General features: G+C 34.6%; 1 long non-coding RNA gene across 1 annotated transcript; it reads right to left on the bottom strand.

The window, feature by feature from the left end:
• Positions 1-6221: 6221 nt before the first annotated feature.
• On the bottom strand, positions 6222-7141 carry LOC133789989 (uncharacterized). The gene is made up of 2 exons (XR_009873832.1): positions 6994-7141; positions 6222-6450 (listed from the first exon to the last, which is right to left on the bottom strand). It is a non-coding gene; the product is annotated as an uncharacterized LOC133789989 (long non-coding RNA).
• Positions 7142-11741: the final 4600 nt, after the last annotated feature.

The following is an 11741-nucleotide window of genomic DNA, read 5'->3' as shown; positions in this document are numbered from 1 at the left end:
TTAATCAATTAATTCACACATGGACCAAATATGCCCTCCCGGCACACTAATCATGGCCCTTAAGCCATATTAGTGATTTTGGGTCGTTACAGACGGAGTGGCAGTAGACCCATCTAAGGTAGAGGCTGTGAAGGATTGGCCAAGACCAAAGAATGCATCAGAGGTAAGAAGCTTTCTGGGATTAGCGGGTTATTATCGAAGGTTTGTAGAGGGCTTTTCTAAGACAGCCACTCCACTCACCAACCTGACCCGGAAGCAGCAGAGATTCAACTGGACTGGTAAGTGTGAAGAGAGCTTCTAGTTGCTTAAGGATAAGCTATGCTCAGCACCAGTACTCTGTGTACCAACACCCAATGACAAGTTTATAGTCTACTGTGATGCGTCGAAGCAAGGATTGGGTTGCGTTCTGATGCAGAATGACAAGGTTATAGTCTACGCCTCAAGGTAGCTAAAGGAGTACGAGTAATTCTATCCAACACACGATATGGAGTTGGCAGCGGTGGTCTTTGCGTTGAAAATATGGCGCCATTATCTTTACAGAGAATGGTGTGAGATTTATACGGAGCTCAACATGAGGCAACGTAGGTGGTTAGAGCTAGTGAAGGATTATGACTGCGAAATCCTATACCACCTGGGAAAGGCAAACGTAGTTGTTGATGCGCTAAGTAGGAAGAGTTATGGAGGTATAGCAGCACTAACCAGAATAGAAAAGACGCTACAGCAGGATCTGATCTGTGCCGGAATAGAAGTAGTCATCGGTAAGCTGGCTAACTTGTCAATCCAGTCAAGTCTGTTAGAAGATATACGGATTGGACAAGGGCATGATGACACATTAGTAGCAAATATGGATGTAGTTAGAGAGGGGAAGGTCACGGATTTCTCAATATTAGGTCAAGGGTTATAGAGATATAAGGATCGGGTATGCGTGCCAAATGATCAAAGGATTAAGATGACGATTTTAGAAGAAGCGCACAGTACCCCGTACTCAGTTCACCCAGGGTCGACCAATATGACTCATGACATTAAGGCAATATATTGGTGGCTAGGAATGAAGAAAGATATAGCGGAGTATGTGTCTAAATGTTTAGTATGCCAGCAAGGGAAAGCAGAACATCAGCGGCCTGCAATCTTATTGCAACCACTTAGCATTCCAGAATGGATATGGGATGATATAGCCATGGATTTTTTGACAGGTTTGCCACGAACGAATAAGCAGCATGATTCGGCTTGGGTAGTAATAGATAGACTAACCAAGTCAGCTCATTTTCTGCCTATCAAAGCTTCAAACACAGCGGATAAATACGCAGACATCTATGTCCAAGAGATAGTACGGTTGCATGGAATCCTTAAGACAATAGTATCCGATAGAGGATCGGTGTTTACATCGAGATTTTAGGGAATTTTATAGCAAGCCATGGGTACTAAGTTAAGTCTTAGTACAACTTTTCATCCTCAGACAGACGGTCAATCCGAGCATACCATACAGATTTTAGAAGGTATGTTGCGCGCTTGTGTACTTGATTTCGGAGGATCATGGAATAATTACTTATCGCTGATCGAATTCTCCTACAACAATAGCTACCAGTCAACGATCGGGATGGCACCTTATGAGTTGCTTTATTGAAGAAGGTGCCAATTGTCGTTACACTGGGATGAGGTAGGAGAAAGGCAGCTTCTTGGTTTCAAAGCTGTTAGAAAAGCTCAGGAAGTAGTAGCGCTGATTAGAATGTGTATGCTCGTTGCTCAAAGCCGTCAGAAAAGCTATGCGGATGCCAAGTGGCGTGATGTGGAATTCAAAGTAAGAGATTAAGTCTTCCTTAAGATATCTCCTACGAAAAGTGTAAAGCAGTTTAGGAAGAAAGGCAAGCTTAATCCCTAGTTTATAGGTCCTTTTGAGATATTGGACAAAGTGGGAGCAGTTGCATATAGATTAGCCCTACCGCCAGCCCTAGCAGATAGCCACAATGTGTTCCACATCTCGATGATACAAAAGTCTGTGTCGGACCCATCTCACGTCCTCAAGTACGATACAATAGCACTCCAAAAAGACTTGAGTTACGAGGAAGGATCGGTTAGCATCCTAGATAGAGGAATGAAGCAGTTACGGTCCAAGAGTATTTTGATAGTCAAAGTCCTATGGAGTAATAGTTTTGAACGGGAGGCAACGTGGGAATTGGAGGAGGACATGCAAGCCTGGTATCTGAAATTGTTTGGTAAGTAAATTTCGGGGACGAAATTCTTTTTAGTAGGGGAGAATTGTAGAGTCCCAGAACTTTACTTAGTTAGTTAGATAATAGTAGTAGTAGTAGTAGTAGTAGTATTAGCTAGCAGTAGTTATAGTATGTTTATTACTGGGGATTTTGGTTCAAGCTGGGACTTAGTTGAACACTCGTAGCAACAATTATAGATTTTATAAATTTAACCTATAGTATAAGAATATTAATTATAACATAAGGTTTGATTAATATAGCTAATTATTTATTATACTATAAGGTTTAGGTAGAACTAATAAGATCATGACACTTGTCGTGTGCATGTTTATTGGGAAATTAAGCATTTTTTATGAATAGTTTTATAAAAGAAATATTTGAAAACCCCAGAATCTGCCAACAGCTTTAAAATCGTATTATGACCTAGTCAAAGCTGTTTACCCAATTCAAATTATGCTGAAAAAGTGCAATTACGTGTATTATATTTCAGCGTATGCCGATATATTGCAGCTCTAGGGGTGATATATTGCCACACAGGGAATACAAAAAACACGTAACTTCGCACAAACGCATTGACGAGCCTCGGGATATAAGCTCAGGTGATATATCGCCTACAATGGGCGATATATCGGCCCTAGGGAAAATATTTCAAATATTTTTTAAACCGTGCTCGATTCAACATTCAACCTCTTAGCAAGCCTCTGAACGTTTTTTGACCGAGTCTTAAGCCTCTGCTAAACAAATATTCAAATGTTTTTCAATTAAATATTCATTATTTTTATTCAAGGTAAAAGAAGATCTTTTCACTCTTGAACTCTATAAATAGGACCTAGTACCCAGCCATTTATCTCATTCTTCAAGCTGTGTTCAGAGCCTTCAAGCTGCTAGGTTTACTTTAGAGTGATAAACACTTGGGTTGGGTTATAAGCTTTATCATTTTAAGCTTTAAAAACACTTGGGAAGTAAGGTTAATAGTGTGTTTTTCGATATCGAGGTGTAGTTTGATTCTAGTACATTTAAAGGTATTCTTAATCTTAAGTTCATTTCAATTTAATTCTTTAAGTTTTCTTTAGTTTTCATTCAGATTCTAACTCCTTGTTTTCAACTCTTGCTTAGGTATTTAAGTTCTTTGAACTTAAGGTTTTCTTTCGGTAAGCTCTTCTTCTCGGTGGTTTAGTTCATTTCTCTTCATCTCTTTCTTTTAGAAATACTCACCTTCTCATTGTTGGTTTTTAGGAGTGTTCCAAATCTCATCCTTGTTCTCATATCCCGGTATTGGTAAGGAAAATAGGATAGAATTCTTATGTTTATATGATATCTTATGTTATGTAATGTTATATTATGTATGTTGATAGACTTGGGCATATGACTTGTATAGCTAACAAGCCCCAATAATTTATGGGCATATGACTTGCTTAGCTAGCAAGCCCCACAAATCTATTGGGCATATGACTTGTTTAGTTTACAAGCCCCAAGTAGTATAATGGCCATTGTAGTAGTATATGACATATTTTTATAGTATATGTTTATGTATATGTTTTACGTTATGAGTAGATTTTCCTTGCTAGGCATTAGGCTCATTCCTTTATTTTTATGTATGCAGGAAAATAGTTATAGCGGCGGAAGGATTCTTGGCAGCTTGGGGTTGTGTATTGAGGAAGAATGGATTCGGTGGACTGCGTGAACGATTCGAGGATGACGTTTTTTCAGTCTTTTTAATTATGTTTCTAAGTATTTTTCCACACTCGGTTTTGTAAACAATTTTAATTAAGTTAAAGTTATATTTTATTTTTTTTAAATAATGGGATCCCATACCCTGAATTTATGTATTTCAACATTTCCTTTATAGTTTCTTTCAATAAAGTTATGAATGTTTCGTATGTATGTTTTCTTAAGAATAGTGTCTATGTAGTAGTTTTAATGGTCCAAAGTCTTAGAATTAGTTGGGTCATTACACTACACATAGATGGCTCGTCTACCGACCAGTTGTCTGGAGCCGGTCTCACTCTAATCACCCCCGAAGGGCAGCGCATCCATTGTTCACTTCGTTTTGGATTTGAGGCATCTAATAACGAAGCAGAATACGAAGCATTAATTGCGGGCCTAAGATTAGCTATAGCCGTGAAAGTTGAACCCTTGGAGATATATAGCGACTCGCATCTAGTTGTCAACCACGTCCTCAGAGAATACGCTGCTCGGGGAGAGAAAATGATGGCCTATCTCAGTAAAATCAAAGATTCACTTGCTCAGATTAAGAGATACACCATTTAGCAGATACCTAGTGAACAAAATGCCACAGCAGATGCACTGGCTAGGCTAGCCAGCAGTGCCGTGGTGGACAAAGCCAACTTGGTCCTCATTGAGTATCTGGACCGACCCAGTATCAACCTACCATAACCTGTCCTTCTAATAGAAAACACTAAATCCTAGATGACCCTGATTGTAGCTTATCTAGAGCACATAATCCTACCCAATAGTCGTAACGAGTCTAGAAAACTGATAAGGAAAGCTGGTCGATACCTCATCCTAGATGGGGTCATGTACAGAAGAGGATTTTCCGTGCCACTGCTCAAGTGCATCAACCAAATGGAATCAGGACGAATTCTAGAAGAGGTACATGAGGGTTTTTGTGGGAATCATGCTGGGGGGCAAAGTCTATCTAAGAAAATTCTAAGGCAAGGCTACTTATGGCCAACTATGAATGAGGACTCCATATCGCATGTTCGAAAATGTGACAAGTGTTAGAGATTTGCAAAAATCCCAGCCCCAAACGAACTAACACAAATGTAAAGTCCATGGCCCTTCACCATTTAGGGTATCGACCTTATTGGTCGGTTGCCAAAAGGAAAGGGGGGAGTACAATACGCGGTAGTAGCAGTGGATTACTTTACCAAATGGATGGAAGTCGAGCCGCTGGCAACAATCACTTCCAAGAAAGTATTGGAATTTGTGGTAAAGAATATAATTTGTAGGTTTGGTCTACCCCACAAAATAGTGTCTAACAATGGAACGTAATTTGACAGCCAGTTATTTACTGATTTCTGCACCAGACACGGCATCACAAAAATTTTCTCAGCAGTCTCACACCCACAAGCAAATGGGCAGGTAGAAGCAGTTAACAAGACTCTCAAAGACACTCTGAAGAAGCGTTTAGAAGAGGCTAAACGAAACTGGCTTGAGAAACTATCTGAAGTACTATGGTCCTATAGGACTACCAAGCGAACAACTACTGGAGATACCCCTTTTGCACTACATACGGGTATGAAGCGATACTGCCCGTAGAGGTGACTCCACCATCTCGCAGGCGCATGACATACCACCAGGATGGTAATCACCAACTGTTAGCTGAATCCTTGGACCTAATTGAAGAAAGACATGAAAAGTCCAACATATGCTTGGCTGCCCATAAGCAAAAAGCTGCTTGCACTACAAGAAAAAATGTTTTTAATAACACCAAAAATGTGTTATCAAAACATACCATAACATTCTTTGATGTGTTAAGACCGACTATGTTATCGTATGTCAGGGAAATTTACATAACACTTTATCATTGTTATACAGATGTGTTATTATACTGTCAACGATAACACACTTTCTGTATTATAAATAGATAAGTGTTTAATTATATTATTTATAGTTGATTATATAACACATTTCAATACTTATCAATTTGTCTTATACTACACTTTAGTATAACACATTTTTTGTGTTATACTACCCTTTAGTATAACACATTTTTTGTGTAATACTACACTTTAGTATAACACATTATTTGTGTTATATAATGAAGTTTGCATAACAAAATTCTTTACATAAAAAGTGTTATTGTAATAGATATTATAACACAATTTTTGTATTATTTTAATATTTAGATAAGTTTAAATTCTCATTATATATTCATTTATATAACACTAATTTATTCTATTATATTTTAATTTTTTTTATATATAATTAAAATTAACTTTCTAATATATACTAGCATCATCAAATGAACTTGATTTTCAAATAACAAAAAGTAAAAACATTCAACATTGTATTAACAATCCACAAATTAGTTTAAAACATTCAACATTGTCATCAACAACAAAATGTTCTTTAAGTATTCAAGTAGTCTTAAATATTCAACATATTGAAAAGTTACTACTTTCAGCACAAAATATTCTACAGCTGCCTAACACAAAGCCTTCAAAATTAAGTATCCTTTTCTCCTCCAATTGATGGAGAAAGAGACATTTTTCTCCTGCAATAGCAGATAAAAGGTAAGGTATATGCTTAAAAAATTAAATAATATGAATCAAATAAAAAAATTGTATACAATATAAGACCTAAGCAAGCAATACCAGGTGAACATACTTCAAAATTCAAAATACTGCTATCACACAGTGAATAGATACATATTACAGTAAACAAACATTAACATTTTCAGGTTAAAGGGGCCTCAATTTCACCCTAAACACATCTCTGGTTCAGGTGCTTAATTACTGAGATAGCATGTTAAAAGTTTGGGAGATTTGAGTTACAAAAGCATTTAGAATGATACTATTATTTCTAGGGTAGATCCATCGAATCTCATATCTCATTTAAAGGAGAGGTGTAATAGAATATGGAGCTAAAACAGGTACTAAACTCTAGACCTTAAGTTATTTGGGCACTAACAAGTAATTACAAAACAGTGATACATATTCGCAGTCAACTACGCTGATATAGTACAGTGTTGTGTTTACAAACGTATAGAAATTACTGTAGAATCCTCAACCCAATGCAAAGAAATAAAGAAACTTACACACATTCTGCTGGCCAAGTTCCTTCAGATAGGGATGATAAGAGGAGAATAAGTTCCACAGTCCTGAAGGGAAATTCACCTTCTAGGTTACAAAGAAGACACTGAATAGGATCATCAACAAAACTTTCTCTATCCCAAAATTGACTGCAAAGTGATTCCTGAAAATTTTAAAGTAATAAATCCAATCAAAAAGCTACGAAGGAAAAGAAAAATGTCAACTTTAATAGAACCACCAATGAAAAATCAACAAAATAATCAATAAATGACCCTGAAAGACAATCATTATGCAGCCAAACCTCTCCCCGATAAACTTTGTAAAGAATATCCAATATCAAATTAAGGGTACTGTCTTCCAGCTGCAACATAGACAAAATAGAAAATATTAATATAAATAAAATAAACAACTTGAGGTCATTCAAGATACTTAATCTAATTACCTGAATATTGATCTCATAAGATGCAATAAATGCATAAATAAAAGTTCTCAATACACTTCGATAACCAGCAACAGGACCCTAAGGAAACAAACAAATTGAAAAAAGATCACGGACTTGAAACTAATATTAAACTAATAAAGTGAGGGAAAAAAATTTGCATATTAGGTAACTAACATAGTTCAACTTATTACATAGGAACCTAGATAAACTAAAATAACTTACATCTGACTCATTTAATAAGTCACTCTCGAGGATCTCAAGAAAAAATCTCAAAGATGCAGCTTCAAAAGCTTGAAGAACATAGCTAATATGATCAATCTCCTGCATATACAACGTTAATTAAATACTGTAACAGTATAGTGCAGGGGGGAAAAGAAAAGGCCAAACTGAAATGCATACCATTAGAACATTGTTTTCTTCTTTTCCCGGAAGTGATGAAATCAAACAAAGAAACACTGCCCATGTTAGAATTAGTGGGCCTGCTTCCTTAGTTTCAAAAGCATTAAAACTTGACACTATTGCATCCATCTCTTGTACATCAATTAAGGAAAAATGAGAAGAAACCTGCCTGAAGAATAGTGCAAGTGTCTTACAATAACGAAAGGCAAGGTAAAAAGAATAGTGTAAGTGTTTTACAATAATAAGAAAAACAAGAAGAATTTGTCTGACCCTTCTGTTACATAGAGGATGATATTGAAAGTGATTGAACCCTTTAATAACCTGCCAAGAACACCAACAAAACGAACCAGAAAAAAGAACAAACACAAACAAGAAATAATGCCAGAAACAGAAACAAATCACAAACTTTAATGAATGATAGAAACAGTAGTCAAAAGAACACCACAATATACATGGTTCAATGGAATTGGCCTACGTGAGTTTTCACTATGATCAATCTAGAATAATTACAAGGTTTCAGTACAAAGAGAAAAGTTCTCAGTTTAAGCTTTCTTTGAACAAGCTTCTCACAAGAACTCCAACCTCTATAACTCACTGAACGCTCTCTTTCTCTCTTCTTTTTCTCTTAGTGCTCTCTAAATCTGTGTACATAAATAATGATGCAAGGTTCACTTATATACGTGCACCAAAATATGGATATTTTGATTAACAAACAATCACTTTTTCACAGAATAGTTGCAGTTGTGAAATTTGAAATTTTTTTGCATGAACTCAACAAATGTAACCAGTCCAGGACAAAGAAAAAAGAGCTAAACTGAGTGTAATAGGATGAGACAAAAACACACTAAAACAAAAACTAATGAGAAAAAACACTTGCCCAAAAAGGAGCAACTCGAACCATATTTTAAACAACTCAAATATTAAGAAACAAAAAATGGGAATAAGAAACTATTATGCAGGCACCACATTACTTCAAAAACATAATGCATGCATAAAGTACAACATAGTGTTACTGTCTCATGAGCAGTCTCCTGAAAGAAACCATCAAAATAACTTATAGGGGCAAAGGATATAGAAAAATTGTTGACAACATAGTATTACTATCTCTAATTCTCTACTCATACAGTAATAAGAAAGGAAAAAGAAAACCTTTTGGATAGCTAAATTATTTCATCACTGATGTTACATAAGATTATATTTAAAACAATTGATATTTTTTCTAATGGGGAAAAAAGAAATGAGGCATTTCTAACGTGAGGAATATATTTGATGACTGTCATAAAGACTTGGATTGAGCTGAAAACGGAAAGAATCAATTCCAAGTCAGAAAGTGAATCAATAATATATTTCATAGCAAATGGAATTTAGAAACCTAAAGCTAATTATGATAAAGCGATTAAGCCAATAAATCGAAGCAAACAAATGCTTTTATCATCTAGCTTTCCAATGTTTTTTAATCGAACTGAATTGTTTGAAACTCAAAATTCAGAACAAAAGAAAAGGAAAGGTAACTAAAGAATGAATCTTACTTAAAAATGTTAATCAACCAAAGCCAGCAGCTAAAAATACAAAGCCATCATCACCAACAAAAGGTAAAATTCAAAAATAGCAATGCATAACAACATAATTACCACACCAAAACAATAAGGCTCCTCAATCAAGAAGAAGAATCTAACTTCATAGATTGCAATTTGTACTATGGATCAAAATTGAAAACAGCAGCTAAAAAATTCATCTTTTTTTTCCAAATAAATTTCATTAAAGTTACAGTTGAGAACTCTAAGTATTGATTTAATTCTGCATAAGACTCCACATTTCGTATATCACAGTCAACATGACTAGAGTGCAAATATTTAATCAAATGTACCTTGTACTTTTCACACTTGTGTTTATTTAGACATCACACGAACAAAGACAGCCAGAAATTTATAAAACATACCAGCAACATGAAAATAATGGGTTCAATGAGGTTTTCTTACTTTTCAAGTTTCAAGACACGAATGTAAAATTCCTCTTGTATCAACTAAACTCCTTAAAGCTTTCTAATGCAATGAAATTCCAGCCAACAAACTAAACTATCAATTCCCAAGATCAAGTTACTAACAATTGATTAAGACATAAAGTGATGCAACAACTACAATATATTTTATCTTTTTCATTCTTGCTAAAATAAAATTTTATTTTTGACCAAGGAAAACAAGCTCCAAAAATTCAATAACAACAAAAATAGAAGTAGAAACTCTTCAGTTAGGTAAAATCAAGAAAATTAAAGGAGAAACTATATAATGAGAAGTAAAATCATGTTAATTTCAAGGAGAAACCATACATGACCCTGAAATTTTCATAGTATTAAAACAAAAGTGACCTTCCAATTTGAAATTCAAGTTATAAATGCTAACCCAAATGCTGAAAAACAAAATCATATTTACAAATTAAAAAAATAAGGCTTGCGCTCTAATAAAAAATCAGTTCTATTCATAATAGTATCAAGAATTACATGCTATAAAGTCTATTGTTTACTTGGTAAATTATTTTATTTTGAAAAATAGACCAACCATAAACTAAGCAAAGTGATAGAAGTCAAAGATAAATTAAAGCATAGTATTTACATCAAGTAATATTTGATAGAAATTGTTCTTTTGTGTTGTTCAAATCAGAAAGCTAATAGCCCAAAAGATAGCATTGGGTTAAACCATCAAAAAACACAAAAGAGAAACAATAAGCTAAGAGATGAACGAAGAGAAAATTCCACTGCCAAACAGAGTATTCGCTATCGCTGAATTCCAAGACCACTAACAATAGAGGTACAAAACTAAAAATTAGCTTATAGTAAAAAAACAAAAATAGAATAGAGCTTCATCTATTTTTGTAAGCAATTAGTAGATTGAAGCAAACAAGGTTCAAAAATAGATCCCCACTTTTTAATTATCTTTCATTCCAATACAAAATAGAAAATCAAACTCATAGACACGCTTCAACCATTATCAAATATAACCATTATAAATAAGTAAGCAATCCAATTCACCAACATGCATTACAGTAGTCATTATGTATAGTAAGTACGCATATGACACCATTAATATGTTTACCAGAAAAGCTCTAGTATGCTTTGAAAATAAGTTCTACAAGCGAATAATATAATATCAAGATCCTTAAAAGAAACTAGAAGGAAACACAGAGACAGATGAAGTGAACCAGCAACAAATTTTCAGTAGTTCATATAATATATTCAAGAATTTCATTCTCTGCATTTCATGAAATCACCACAGGCATTTAAAGCATTGGCTCCCAAGTAAATAAGTTTGACAATTATATTCACCCACAGGTTAACAAAATATATTTCCCCAAAGATACCACTCAAGAAAAATAAAAATAAAATAATCCTTTATCATAAAAGAATGTAAAGAAGAAAGAAGGAAAAAATTTAGTTCATCTAATTCTCTTTAAAGACTTATTACAAACAGTTTCAGGGTTTAATCTAATATTTTGTATCCATTCATGATAAGCACCCAATTAATGAATAAACTACATTTATTCAAAGCAAAAAGAAAAAGGAAAAAGACTCACATCTGGAACAACAATCTGAGCATCAGAGTTATCAATCAGTGGGGCATTAGATGAAAAGCTTCGATTTCCAGCGCTGGCAATGAACTGTGGCTGCTCAGAATTCGAACCTGTCACTGACATTTTCCCTTTTTCTCAACTTTACTTGCACTTACAAGGCTGGAACTGTCAGAAGGAAATGAAAACTAATCAAAACTCCATTTTTATGTGATAGAAATTACAACGCAAGAATTAATAAGAAAGAAAAAAAACTTCAAAAATCATGACTTTTGAGTTAAAATGATAAGGACATATCAACGTATAATAAATATATATGTATATATATATGTGTGATTTTCCTCTATTATG

This window comes from Humulus lupulus, chromosome 7 (genome assembly GCF_963169125.1).
Source record: "Humulus lupulus chromosome 7, drHumLupu1.1, whole genome shotgun sequence".
Lineage (NCBI taxonomy): Eukaryota > Viridiplantae > Streptophyta > Magnoliopsida > Rosales > Cannabaceae > Humulus > Humulus lupulus.
This window is presented reverse-complemented; position numbering and strand designations above follow the sequence as displayed.